This window comes from Tauraco erythrolophus, chromosome 14 (assembly GCF_009769465.1).
Source record: "Tauraco erythrolophus isolate bTauEry1 chromosome 14, bTauEry1.pri, whole genome shotgun sequence".
NCBI lineage: Eukaryota > Metazoa > Chordata > Aves > Musophagiformes > Musophagidae > Tauraco > Tauraco erythrolophus.
The window spans coordinates 19,722,730-19,737,859 of record NC_141478.1 but is presented as its reverse complement, the minus strand read 5'-3'; positions in this window follow the sequence as shown (position 1 = coordinate 19,737,859).

The following is a 15,130-nucleotide window of genomic DNA, read 5'->3' as shown; positions in this document are numbered from 1 at the left end:
TACACTTTTTGGCAATATAAAGATTTCGGTCTGTCTCAGTATAATTTGGTGCCAGTTTTTACTGATGGAGTTACTGGAATACTTTCAGCCTTTCCATTTCCTTACTTCTGTCCTGTATGGGCCTGCAAACGCAGGACTAAGATTGTGTGTTCAGTTTGCTCGTCTCGAAAATGTGAGTAAGTAGAAATTCTCCAAATTGCACAGCATTAGTAGCCCCTATTTTCTAGGAGTTGCTTACTCTTCCCCTCACACACACCACACCGCTGCCTCCCCCATAACTGGGCACCAGAGAGTACTCACAGTTTTTCCCTTGCTGAAACAGCCTACTGTGTGTATATTTTTTGTTGGCGGTGGTGGGTTTTTTTATTATTTTATTTTATTTTTGTTAGTGCTTCGAGTAGAGAATAGTCTCTCAGATGCTGTCTGTAATGGCAAGTGTGCAGTCTTCTCCTGATAGTGATTTTCTTCTGCTGTTTTTTCATTTTAGCTTTTAAAATCCAAATTGGCCCTGCAGATATCTGTTCTAAATGTTTCTGTAAAATAATTTTTGGTTCAAAGCTTGATCATGCTTTGCACCTATTGGCTCTTTTGTTGTGCCATCTTTACTTTCCACAGCTTACATGTCCCATTCACTGCTTTTTTCCCTCCCCTTTTGTAAATTGAGGATAGCTTTTGTCTCAGATTGACCTGTGATGTTTCTAGGACATACTAGCTGAATTTTTAATGTTTTTGCTGTACTGCTTCCCATGAGATGCATACATCTGTTCTACTCTTTTCATTGTATGTCTTGTTTCTTCTGCCATGATGCTTACCAAAGGACTCTGTAAATGTTGAGTTCATTATTGCTACACCACGCTGATCAGTATATTCACATTGTTTTCTTGTGTTTTCTGACTGTATCTGCATGTACTTTTTACACTTTAATTGTAAATTGGGAGCAGAGATTATTTTTTACATGTATTTTCAACAGCTATTGCAACAGGTTTCTGATCTGTGTCTTGCAGGTGCTACCATAACAATACTACAATAATAATCCATTTACAGTGGCTGGTTTGGATCTGTCCTGAGAAGGGCGAAACAACAACACAGTAATAAACCCATCGGTAGTTATTTTGCCTTGAAAAAAGATGCCTATATAGAGATAGCAGTAGTTTCTTTCCCCTAGTGATTGCTGTATTGAGACTCCCTATGAGGAAATTAAGGGTATTAAATGTAGTCTGCTTAGGAAACCATTATTTTTTTTATTGTTACTTTGTCCCTGAGGCAAAGCATTGTCTTATGTAAAGCACCTTGAAAAGAAAAGAAGTAATTTTTGCTTGATTTATTATGGATGAATTAGGCTTAATGAAATGCAGTCAGAAACTTCCATCTTCCAAGATAGTGTATTTTATTAAGCTAGATAGATGAGATCATAAAACCAACAAATTTGGCACAAGGTTTTTCTTTCTGTTTGTTTTCTTTAGCATTAAGAATTCTCTACAGAAAGTTCTCGCTCATCATAACAAGTGCATTTAGTCAGTTGATATCTTTTGTCAGTTTGAGGGCTGTGAGTCTTGCATCTTTCTGAAGTTCTGTTTATTCATTCATAAGACAGGGCTCAGTCCCGTGAAGCATTCTCTTAGAGGTTGTCACTTCCAGACAAATTTAGTTGGGTCTAAGCATCCTATTTGGCATGTGTTAGAAAAGCTACTTTTCTATCTACTGCAGTAGCATCAAACCATCATTTTCAGTTATTTTAGGATTTCTATTTTGTAACTGTGTATTTACAGCTTATTTTTTATTTATAGTTTGCAATAACTATTAAATAAGAGGCAAGTTGTAACAGTTGGTGAAGTATGGTAATGTTTTGTAATTCTGTAGCATTTTTCCTTCCGGGGCCTCACAAGCGTTTTAATTATTTTATCTCCATAGGATATTATTATTCCTCATTGATCTGTAAGCAAACAGAATTGTGAGTAGGGTTCAAGTAAAAAAAACAAACCCCAAAGACTCGGGGCAAATTTCAACGGCATCGGTAGAGGACAAAACTTTTCCCTTGTGATCATTGTTACTTACTCTTGCAGTAGAAGGGACCCTAACTTAACTCGTGGAAAGTAGCAACAGAACAAATGTACAGGTAGCCCTTCTAGATCAAAACTGTTCCTTTTGCTAACAGAGTGCATCTTTATGAAGAGCTAATCTGCAACGGAACATCTATATGGGAGATAAATTGTTGCAATATTTGGTGTAATGGGCGTGAAATCTTGCAGATTCTTTTTTTTCCCCAGTTGAAAGCATAACTTTTGATTATGTCTCTGTATGAAAACTCAAAAAAGTTGTAGCGAACCAACGTGAACAGTGAAGGCAGTAGAAGGCAACTTGGTTGTTAGAACTCTCTGTCTCCTAACAGGTAAAGTGATCTCTGTTCGTACTATCTTGATCTGCCTTTGAGGAGTAAGAACTTTCATACTTAAACCACAGTCAAATTGTCACTACATAATTCATAGAGGCAATTTAAGGGGGTATGACCTGTCTGGTGGTGGTTATTAAACTTGCACCTCTACTAAGAAGTCAGAGCAAAGGCACCTGGTGTAGCAGCCATGGCTAGCCAAGCTCAAAGCAAGAGGCTGCATGGAATCATAGAATCGTTAGGGCTGGAAGGGACCTTCAAAGGTCATCTAGTCCAACCCCCCTGCAAGGAACAGGGATATCTCCAACTAGATCAGGTTGCTCAGGGCCTCAACGGAAGGCGATCTGGAGTGCTATGATTTGTCCCACTCCCTGAGCTCAGGCTGCGGAAACAGATCCCTGCAGCTGGGGTCAGATTGTGGCCTTAGGTGGGTGTTAAGCTGTTGCAGCTGACAGACATCTTGCTGTAAAATACTAAATCTGGTGTACATGCTTGATAGTATATTTTCTACTCCGTGAAGTAAACTTTTAAAGCAGATAAACGGTGGCTACTTAACCATGTTCTCTGGTATAATGGCCAGTGTAACGGTAAGGCTGTTGTATAGATGACTTAGTAAACTTTATTTGTGACTGATTTCAAGATATATGCTATGTGTTGCTAAATAGCTTAAAATCACTTGCTTTGGCAAACAATTTAGAGAAACTGAAATACAGTGAAGTGTGATGAAAGGCTGGTACTGATAACACTAAGGTCAAATCTTGCTGTGTACATAAAAAAGTATTGATTTGTTGCAGTAACTTGTGCTGGGAGTAAGTATTGCCTAACTCTCAACTGGCAAATTAAACTAATCTTTGATAAACACAAACAGAAGAAGTGAAAAAGAGCAAACTGGAAAATTATCCAATTTTTGATACATACAAACAGATAGAAGGAGTGAAAAAGAGTTTGTACGTTACACTGTCTTTAAATTTTAACCAGTTGGTATAGTAAGACAATTATGCAGTGAAATACAGGTAGCATGCTTGAGAAACACTAGCTAGTGTAGTGGAACCCTCAGCAATCAGTGTTTGAATCTTCTTTCTAAAAATACGTGGATTTTAATTTTATTTAATAATCAAAAATACTCTTCAGAGTATGGAACGGAGATTTGAAGAAACAGTTTATTTTCTGTCCATATACTCAGTGGGTGCTGTTCCCTCAGTAAGCTGTCTTTCTTTTGAAGCAAGAACTTCTAACTCTTATAAAGCAATCAACTCTTTTAGCCATACCAGTTTTCCTGCAGAATTTTGCTGTGTTCGCATGAAACCAAAGCATTTCTCATATGCAAGAGAAGTAGAGGGGACAGAGTGGAAAGCCAGACCCAAAGGCATAAACAGGAATATGTCTGTGAACCTCAGGGACTTTGCCTCTGGCCTACTTTGTAACCACAAGTAAGTCTTACCTAGTTGGTACTTTCCATTTAGCCCTTCTGCTTTTCATTATCATTACTTTGATTCTAAAGATAGACACTAGCTGATATGTGTGTCATCTAGGATACAGTGGGACCAGACAGCCAGGGATATGATAGCAGGTAAAAAAAAATGAAAACATGAGATCCCAGTCTTTTCACTGTAAGAATACTGTTATGTATACAGAATCACGAGATTAAGAGATAGGGAGCCAAATCCACCCCTGGTGTCAATTCACTTCTGTATAATGACATTATAGATAATTTGGCACTTTACATTTAATGTGATTTGCATAGGCAGACAACTGGAATTAGGTGGCTGTGAAAGGAGTGCTATTTCATACAAATCATTTGGCTATGTACTGGTCTGGTCTGAGCGAGAACAGCTGCTAGCTCTTGCATTTCGGTAGCACTGGATCATGACAGGAAACATGCTTAATTATAGGCATAACCACTAAAGCCAATGAAACATGCTTAATTAGGGGCATAACCACTAAAGCCAACAAAGAAGTTCATTCAGAGTTGAGGATGTGCAAGAACTTTCAGAACTGTGTGTTAAAAGTGCGCTTTTAATAAGTAGAAATACTGTATTTTGCATGTTTGGATTTTTTTCTTCTTTACATTGTAACTCGCTCGTAGAGAATCTTTTTGAACGTACCAAGAATCCAATGCTACTGTACCCTGGGGAAAAGAAAAAAAACCCACAGCACTAGTGGCTAGAGAAAGAGGGGTCAGTCTGGTCGTCTGACAAACAGTCGGTTCAACTGATATTTGAATAGATGCTTGCTGCACTCTCATTCAGAGTTTGTATAGTCCTTACTACTGTAGCTGCTTCTTATTTTGAAACTGTGCTACAATATATTCTCTTGATAGAATCCCTTTCTTTGTTAAAATTCTGATGTTTGCTTATCGCTGAATATCGTTGAATACATTCTTATCCCAAGCCATTTATTTTGTGTATGTGGCAATACCTTGTGTTTTTGTGGCACAGGACAGTGGTGGTTTGTGGTTAATCAAATCCGCATTGCTAAACACTAGAATCTAAATAAGTTGTCTCTTAGAACAGCCTATGGTTCAGCACCTCACAGAATGGTTTTACTACCTACCCAACACCAATGCTGTTACCAGGTCAGGATCGTGAGAAGCTGTAGGAAAAAGCAGAAGATAATTCTCCAGGTGTTTTTACTGAACATGCTAACTTGCTGAGGAAATAGTGACCATTGGCAGAGCTGTAGGTAAAGAGAGTAGGAATATTATTAAATATTTATGAACCAGTTCCCGTGTGCTCAAATGGGAAGTGAGCAGCCTAAAGAAACTTGGTCGTAACAGGTCTCTGCTCCCTGTTCCCATCCTTTCTCACTCAGCCTTCTTCCTACTGTTGTTGTAAGAGCTTAACCTTCTGCAGGTGTTGGATGATGTGATTTTGTTTGAGTTTATTCATTCTATCTGTCTGCATCTCTTACATGCTCTTTTATTTTATTTATTTATTTTTTTATTTTCTCGGAAATATGGAAATAGGGGCGTATTTCTTTGGAGCACACTGCGAGCCCCCTAGTGGTACTTCCTACCTTTGCTTAGGCTGTGCTAACATTTTTTTCTTTCCTCCTGTGCTTGTTTGAGCTGAAGGAGTCAGATTAACGTCTATTTAAACTACTTCAATCTTACTGTTTTTTTTGTGTGTGTGTGTGTTTTTATTATTATTATTATTTTATTTACTTAACGTGAGAAGGAATACTTGCATTCGGTGGGACGCTCCGGCCGCTTGGAGCCTCCATCCAGCTGTATTCGCCCCTGGCAGCGCGCTGCCGCTCGGACCCAGGCACCGGCTGGGACGGGCCTTTCTCTGCGCGGGGACCAGCTGCAGAAACGCTCACTCTGCTGACCCGTTTTCCCAGTTACGGGGCTCGCTCTGCGCGTGTTCCGCGGCTGCGCTGCCGAGCGCCGGCGGGTGACGCACAGCTGCTCCCGAGCGCGGAGGTGCGGAGCAGGAGCGCCCTGAGGCCGCGGAGCGGGGCGCCGAGGCGGTGGAGAGCTGGTTGCTTCCAGTACTGTGCTGGCCGCTTAGTTTTTATGTCCTGAAAGCTCCGTATGCCTCTTGGAAAAGCAGCTGAAAAAGGGGGAGAATGCTTCTGGGCGACACTTGCCTGGGATTTTAACACTTTCCTTCCCGGCACACGCAAGTCAAGTCTGTGCAAAGACTTCCCAGTGCTGCATTGCACAGGTACAATCAAAACCAGTTCAATGCAGGCTTTGGGATTTTTTCAGCACATTCACGCAGTATACGTGCTCTAAATGCCTGCAGTACAGAGGAATCCAGCTACTTCTAATGGGATGCATTTGCATAGAGGAAGAATTCGTCGTTTAAGATGGGTAATAAGCAAACGATATTTACTGATGAACAGCTAGATGCCTACCAGGTAAGATATCTTGGTTTGCCTTAGGGGAAGAAAAGGAGTAATCTTAATATGTTTGTGGTTTGGTGTTGGGTGTTTTTTTTTTTTCGTTTTGGGAAGTGTTTTTTTCCTGAAGATAAATGAAAACTTCTTTTGTAGCCTGCATGCATATATTCTACTGTTTCTTCCTAGCAATTGTAATAGTATTCTAAGGCTGGGTTGTTGAAAATACTCAGTGTAATTCCCTTCTCTGTATAGAAGGAAAGGAGTCAAGTTCTCAGTGTCTGGAGACTAGGAAGCAGGATGAAGACCGTGACAAGCTTGACAATGGGAGTTCTTAGTAGAATCTTTCTGTTGAGGGTTTTGTGAAGAAGAAAGTGTAGCAATAACCTCTTTTTCTCTCCCGGATGCCTTTGCTGTCAATAGAGGGGAGAGGCAAAAAAAAAAAGTCTTGTCTAATTTGACTTCTCCTAATGATAAATCATAGAAATATGCTTAATGTGATGCCAAAATCGGTATCCTCATGCTTGCATCCACTCCTGGATGGCAGTTTCGTACCTTGACAGAAGTATGCGTTTTATGTCCAGAGATAGCTATTGGTACTTCTTTATTTACTTCACATTGCATCAACTGAATTTTTAATAGGGTAAAAAAATAATAATTCCCAGTTTTCAGTCATGTTTCATACACTGCGAATCTTACCGAAATGCATTGCAGGAAGCTATCTGCACAGTGGGCATCTTGAACAAGTTTCTGAAAATACCATGAGGCAATATATCCAGTAGAAGTGTGCTGAAGGAGGCAGCTGACTGCTTATTATGAGATGCAGGCAGGGCTGGCTGCGTTGTTCTGTTCTCTTATGTGAAGTGATAAACATAAAATTAACAGTGCAGGAAATCAGCACTTAGTTTGTCTCACGATAACCAAGGGACAGATCCAGTGCACGCAAACATAAACAGCTTTCTTTTTACCTTCAGGACCTTTGACTCAAGCTCAAAGTAGAGACCATGATTTTTAAATACTTACTATCTTTGGCGTTACTGCTCACATGGGCTTTTCAGAGGTGTAGGTATTTAGCTGCAGAGAGCCAGGCTAGGGATATAGGCTACAACACTTGAAAATGTTGTCCCATACTGAAAATAAGGCATAAATTAAATGCTCTTATTAAATTCCTATGTTTTTTCTTGACATTGTAGGAAATGTGAAAATGGAGCTTCTTTAATTTCCACTTTGTCGCACATCTCACCCTCACCAGCTGTCTGTCACTGTAATACATTAGTCTAAGTTAGTCGACTTGGTAGTCTAAGATCCCAAAAGGCTTTTTGATGTCGCTGCTGGATAGGCAAGAGAGAAGTCAAAGATCTGTAAAACACCAATGTCTGTCTTTTTGCTCACAATAAAAGCAAACACAGAACAGAGCCCAACTGCAGTGAAACAAAACAATATCCAAATGTAATTAATGTTATCTTCTTGACATAAACTGGCAAATGCAGGAGCTGAAATGCCATCCCTAATTCACTACTCTTCATGTAGAAATTGCCTTTCCCTAATGGCTCTTGCAGCCCCTGCCTTTCGTAATGCTGGGTAATGGATCTCGAAGCCTGACAGTAGTTGGCCCGGTGGATTGAGTCGGCCTGTGGGATTTCTCTGTTACAGGCGGACTTGTAGTTCATTAGTAAGTGCTAGATAATTTTTGACTAGCAATAGCACTTACTGTACCTGGTAAGTACAATAAAGTAACAAGTTTTAGGACAATAACTAACCTCTAGAATTTGTCAGGAAGGAATATTAGTCTCACGCTGTGAATAATCAGATGAAGTCGGTATTTTGATGGTGATTTGTGTCTGATCCATGGGTTATTGCATACCTCTTGGCTCATTTGAACATAAAAATCCTGGGCTTACTGCTGTGGCCGTCCACACGGAGAGCTCTTGCCTCTCCACTGCCTTCTGGGAGTATGCACTTGCTATAATACAAACGGAGCTCTTTGACTTGGAGTCTGCCATCTTATCTGCCTGTTTCTCATTTGTGGAATTCCTTCAGAACAGAAAAGGGGAGAATGGGGCAATGGTTCCATAATTTATAAAATGTAAGTCTTTAATTTCTGAAAACTGCAGTTGGGTTGCTACATCCTCTGAACGCTGGACCAAAACACTGTGTACCAGGGTCCACTTTGCAACAGTCTGTTGTGCCCAACTGTACCCCAATGTACAGCCAGGCATCTACATATCAATTGCTTTTAAAATGGGTGATTGATTAATCTTTTTTTTTTTTTCCCAAACGAGAAATGGGTAACTTCTTGTGAATTTGTATATCTGAGTTGATACTCTACTCCTTAAAATAATGCCCAGGGTTACAGAGTCCATAGTATCAGTATGGCAGAAGCAAGAGTCAACTTAATCATTTTAGTAAAATAGAGATTTTTTTTTTTTTTAAATTCCTCACAGTTCCTGTTAGAAGACTGTCCAAAGCCTTGCTCCTCACATGGTTAGACTTGCAATTTCTTTATTTGCATGTATTTCTGGACATTGTATTATCTGGTTGTAACTTCCACCATTTTTGTCTTAAACACAAATTGCTCTGAGCTTATAGCACCTGAATGATACTTTAGAAGTGAATTTTTATTTTTTTAAATGCATTATGCTTTAATTGCTTGTTCCATAGGAGACACTTCTGACAGGTAAAAGGAAGATGGAAAAGTGAACATTTGAATTAAATAATTGTAAATCTGGTCACCCACAAGACGACCTCAATGTGTTTAACAGACAAGTGTTTTAAATACTCGTCCTTAAGACTAGTGGTGAGTGGCCAGTTGAAACTGTGAGAGATGCATAACAGAACTTGATAATATTAAACTTCTCATAGCTCTTTTTTTTGTTTGGCATAGGTAGAGTCAAATTATCTAAAGACAGACTGGAAAGCTTCAAATTTCTTAACACCTTGTCTCATCACCTCTTATTAAGATAGTGTTCTAGTTGGCAACTCTTTAAATTTTCGTAAGCTTAGTGAACACTGTTTTGGAAATTAGGGTTTTGCAAACATTGATTTCCTCATTGAGATTCATCTTCATTAAAAAGTTAGCCTTGTAAGAAAGTTAATTCCACTAGGGATTTCTACTTCTTATGCCCTTAGAGTACTTCACTGTTTTGTGGTTTGTTTTTTTTTGTGTTTTTTTTTTTTTTTTTTTTTTTGTTTTTTTTTGTGTTTGGTTTTGTTTTTTTTTTTTTTACATAATGTGCAAAATGTAACCAAGGTCTGGTTAGGGAAAACCTAAGTATTAATCAGCAGGAAAGTTATATTTAATTGCAATCAAAGAACATTTTAAAATTAAGCTTTTAAAAGTTGTCTACAGATTTTGGAGGTCAAGTCTTATAATGAGAAAATAAAATGAATGAGAATTTTAGGGTTTTTTGAGTGGTGCTGTATAAAGATGCTTGAAGCAATAGAAAATAAAGGTATATAACAAAGTGACCTCAGAGCTATATATTGGCCTCAGTGCACTGCATTTCTCACTAAGAAGCAATTATATTTGAGTAGGAAATGCATAGAAGCTGTGCTTGAGGTGTTGACAAACTACTCCCCTGGTCAATCTCATTGCCTTTTCTGGGGCTACTCGAAGAAGTGGTCTGAATTTGATACGAATTTCATTCTGATTTTTTTCTTAACAGACAGAACCTAGAGAATATAGGGCACAAATATTTTATATCAGATATTACTGGTTTTATTACAAGACGTTTCTTTTTGTATTTGTTCATTAACGGTATTTTTTACTCTACATTATTTAATGCAGTCTCAAAACAAAATGTTATTTATCCTGGCTGTCCTCTAGGCAATATTGCAATAAAAGATAGTAATATGAAATAGACTTGCTTCTTTTACACAAGAATTTGTTACAGAACTAACTTTTTTTCCTTTTATTAATATTCTAGTCAAATTGAGATTCAACTATATTTGATGAGAATTATGCAAAACCAGATGAAACAAGTTACGTTATGATCTGTCAAGAAATGCCATTTATAAAGTGAAACTAGGTCATTGAGCTATCTTTTGATTTAAAAAGTTATGCTTGACTTAATCAGGATCTCTGATGAAAGTGAACCCTTTGCAAGAATACAAAAAAGTGTGTTCATCACAGGTTCTCCAGGATCTTCTATAAAAAGTACTTTTCAGGTTCATAGAGTATTGCTGCTAAGGTGCAGATTTTAAGTAGCATAATAATGGAACAAAGCTTTTGTGAAATTATCCTTTAGAGTCTGGTTTCACTTTACCATTTGGTGCATATATAGATTGAGCAAAATGGTATTTGTTGACAGTCTTTCTTCCTTAGTCCTTGCCAATGTCAAACTGTTTTTACTCCCATGTTGCAGTATAAATACATAAACTGGTTCTTACAGCTGCAGGTTTTTCCTCCTGAAACTCAGTGGATGTTTTAGTTGTTCTGGCTGCAGTTCTAAAATATATCTGATTACAGGTAAAGATAGGCTGGATGTTAAAATCTCCATTGACATCCTGATGCAACTAGCATTGAAGTCTGTATACCAAACTATTATTAACGGAGATACTAACTCTGACAGGATATTTTTTTGTGTGTGTTTGAATCTGGATTCGGTGAAGTGCTTGCACAGCTGTGCAGCTTAGACTGATGCTAGTCTCATTGACTTCCAGTAACTCTTTATATATTTGCAATGATAAAAACACACAGATATCTTGCTCACTCAGTCTTGCACAACTCTGTACCAGTCTTAGTTGTGTGGCAACTAGAATAAAAATATTGCATTTGTGAAACATTACTGGAATAGAGTTAATAATAGATCTGATACGAAAGTTCATTTGCTTCTATCCAGCACCTTTTTGATTGCTTCATAGTATGATGTTTTTATGGCATTTGGCACAGTACAAAACATCATTTGTGATTTTTAAAAATGAACCTCTGAATTTTGTCTGAAACATTAACACTTTAAAATATTCCTGTATTCAGTAATTCTCATTTCTTAAAAGCTGCTCGGTAAGATAGCTATATGGATCTAACCTAGCTTGCCTTGAGGATATTATTGAAATTCCTGTTAGTCATTGGTTTACTTTCGGTGGCTTGCTGGCTTTTGTTGGAGACTGTTATTCTAATTTGGGGTGATTTTTTTATTCCTAAGACTGTTTTATATAATTTCCTTATTTATAAAACTTTCCAGTGGAGCTGTTGCAGGATCAGAATAAACCTACCCTTAGGAAACTATACATACAAAAGGTAGAATTACATATGTATTGTCTTAGAGGAGAAATATGCTTTTAATGGGTTTAAGAAATATTATTTCACAGTAGCTTTGCATACTTGAGCATGGCTCTTCTTCCATTCTATTGTTCTGTTCACCAGTTTTTCTTCTCTTCTGTAGAGAAGTGTTTTGCTTACCTCTGTGAAATTAGTTTTATTTGAAAACTGTGCTTTATGCGCGATGATAGTTGCTTCTGAAAAAGTAGTAAGTTATAATCTTCCATTCAATGGACTTTGCTGCCATTCATAAACTGCGTGCTGCGCTCTGGTATTGGCAATAGACTCGGCAGAACAAATCACGTATGGTCTGATTCTGGGGCCATACCTCGTGTTACGCTGTGTATGCACACTTTGCATAAAGCACCAGCATTCTCAGCACAGTTATCTCTATTCCTGTTTTTTGTTCAAATCACTGAAGCACTAAACATAAAGCAGAACCCATCGAGGAGTTTGTGGTAAAGACTTAACAGGCTAGTGGAAAAGGTAGCGGACCACCATATTTCGGTCTGTTCCTGTTTTGTCCTCAACCTGCGTTCACCTGACATAGGAAATCAAAGAATAAAATTCTAACAGCCTGTACATTTTGCTATTTTATGAAGTAAGTTTTGAGAGCAGAGACAGTTAACCCTATTTTACAAGCGATGTTGAGTGACTTGCAGAAAGACGCGCTACCAGCCAAGAGCAAAGCCACCCATGGAACCTAAATATACCAGCTATCTGACTCTTTTCTCTGCAAAATATTTTAAGAACCAGTTAAGCCACCTAAATGCCAAATTTAAGAACCAAGTCCCATTATACAAGCTAATGATCTCATTGAAATCAATGGGAAATTTTCTGTTTTATTCACTTTGCTAGACATGAGAAAGTTAAGTGGATAACTGCAGATTTGTTTAGGTGATATCTTACCTCCAAAAAACCAGCAATGATTCTTTATGTCAGACTTCTAATTAACTTGATTATTAGGGGCACAAGGACAGATCAAGTTGGACAATTGATCCTAGAAAAGGAGCATGTATTTTCTTGGGGGCTGGAGTAGGTGACCTTTCAAGGCAAAGCCTCTCTTCTAAATAACCTAAAGCTCACAAGGAGCCTCCTGTTAGCAGAAGTTTTTTAGGCCACTATATAGCATTAGGTATAAACCCACTGATTCTCAGGATAAATTCTTGTCAGAAATCTCAGATTGATAAGAATTATGAAAACTCTGGTAACATTTATTTGTTCAATATTTAGTTTGTGCTTTTCTAGGTGGATTCCCCGTGGCCTTAGTGTTCACAGAATAGACAGGCTGCTTTTTAAGTTCATAATAAACTCAAATACAATCAAAATAATATCAAATGTGTTCCATAATCTTCTCTGGCTTGAAGGAAGATGAATGTTGTCATATGCATAACTGACAAATATTTTCCCAGACCCACTTCACCTTTCCTTATGAGGGACTTAATTTAACATTTTAGATTACTATTTATTGTCCATCATTGTGTATTTTCTGTATGAATTAAATAGGCATTAGAAAATTGGATGATTCACCTCCGTGTTTCTTTGGCTGAAAGTCTTTAATTAAATTGGAATTAAATTGCTGGAGTTCCAGCAACTATAAAATGTAATTATGCTATTTAGACTCTTGTTCCATCATGACTTTAATCCAACTTAGGCCTGTGCTTTCAAAAAAAAAAAAAAAAAAAAAGAGGCAGTCCTGCACCTCTTTCCTGCCATCAACAGATACTTGTTTCAGCTTCATCTCTTGTACCAGCACTACTGACATTCTGTTCTAAGCCACTAAAAGGAAATGATCCAAGCTGGAAACTCATCCATTTTTGCTACGTTAGTTTCCAAACATATTAATTCCTTCTTTCAGAGTTCTCTGGTGCAGTTACAGTACTTATTGGTGTGAAGTCTGCATAAGGGAAGAGGCAGGAATCAGAAGGTGAGAGAAGCAGGAGATGGCTGGACATCCCTCTCAGAGCTAGCTTGGAGCCATGGCTTTTATATTTGCCACTTGAGACCAGACAGGCTGCTTAACGGTAAAGCGTTTCTAAGTGGTGTGTATAATCTTTCTGTGGATCAGAAGTATAGGCTGGGTCATGACTAATTCGTGGTGCTCTGACCCTGAGTAGCTTTAAGATCTCTGCAAGTGGTCTGTGAAACCACGGTAAATTTTTTTGACACCCCTCATCCCTGACGCACAATTTCATGTAATTAGCAGGCGTAATTGGAATACTGCAGTTGGCAACACTGGTCAGGCAGATACTTGCAACTACTTTTATTATAAAGGTTTTCAATATAATTGGTTTTTAGTAAAAATTTTGTTTGATTTAAAAAAAAAAAAGGCAGACAATAGTGTTTGTTGCCAAAGACATGAGGTGACTCAGATTTTAAAAAAAATATTTATGTCAATCTTCAGCAGAGAATGTTTATAATCTCACCTCTTAACGTGTCTTCCAATGGCATTTTTTGCATGATTTCTGGAACGTAAAGGGTAACTTTTCTTATTCGTCTTTATCTTCATTTGCATATCAATTCCTCGTCAACTTTCTAGTTAAGTAACAGTGTCTGCTGTTTTCTCGAGGCTATATAATTACGGGATGATTGCTGCTGAGGGCATTACCATTATTTGTGAGATGGAGCTTGCCTTTCCTTAGCAAATGGAGCATCCTTAAGTGACAGTTTGACCGTAAGTGTTGAATGTGCTGGAGTTAATGAAGACTTAACCAGCTGGCTCCTATTTCACTTTGTGCAGTTCCAGACAATGCGACATCAGTGTCAGCAGCTCACAAGGTGCGTCCTATTGTGCCTTGTAACACTATTCTGCTACACAATACACTAGAGGAAGAGCTGCTTCTCCTGCTACTTTATCTGGAGGAGAGCAAGCAAACTCAATAATTGATACCATGCAGGACTGATAGCATCCCTGGATACCTGACACAAGCTGCTTGACTGCTTCAGCTAGCTGTGATCATTTGCTTTTGCCCTCCTTGGAAGAAGCAGGCATTTAGCCAGAATGATTCTCAGCTTAGGAAAGAGATGCTTTTCCACTAGCTGGCTGAAGAGCAGGACTGGGGGAGTCATACTAGTTGTAGGTACTCTTAAGCGTGACTTACCAAGCCTGATGTTGTTATTTGTCACTAGCTGATTTAAAAATATGGTGTCTTTTAAGTATGTTTGCATTAAAGAAGGAAAGCCACTAAGAGCTGAATTTTTAGGCAAATGCCTTGCCACATCATATATATATAAACATATATTAGATAAGATTGTGAGAATCAATGGATATTTCTGTTAACGGGGTGGGACTGATGATTATGTTTGCTCGCAGCACCTGAAAATATAACTTGTTTTGTGACTGAGATAGAAATACATGAAATGCAAACTCAACTCAAACTCACTGCTCATATTATCACTCTTTTGTGAGGTGTGTGAATCCTAGCAAAATGCAGATGTTCATAAAGAGTGAAATTAAACCAGTGTAAACGCAGTCCCATCACAGAGCCATTCAGAAAGCAAGAGAATGCTTGTAAGCTCTTCTTTCATGTTCAGCCAGCTCTACTTTGCATTCCAAAAAGTTATGTCAAATTCTGTGATACCACAAGGAAAGCTGAATAGTTTGCCTGCTGTTGGGAGCAGGGGCTGTCCTTGTACCC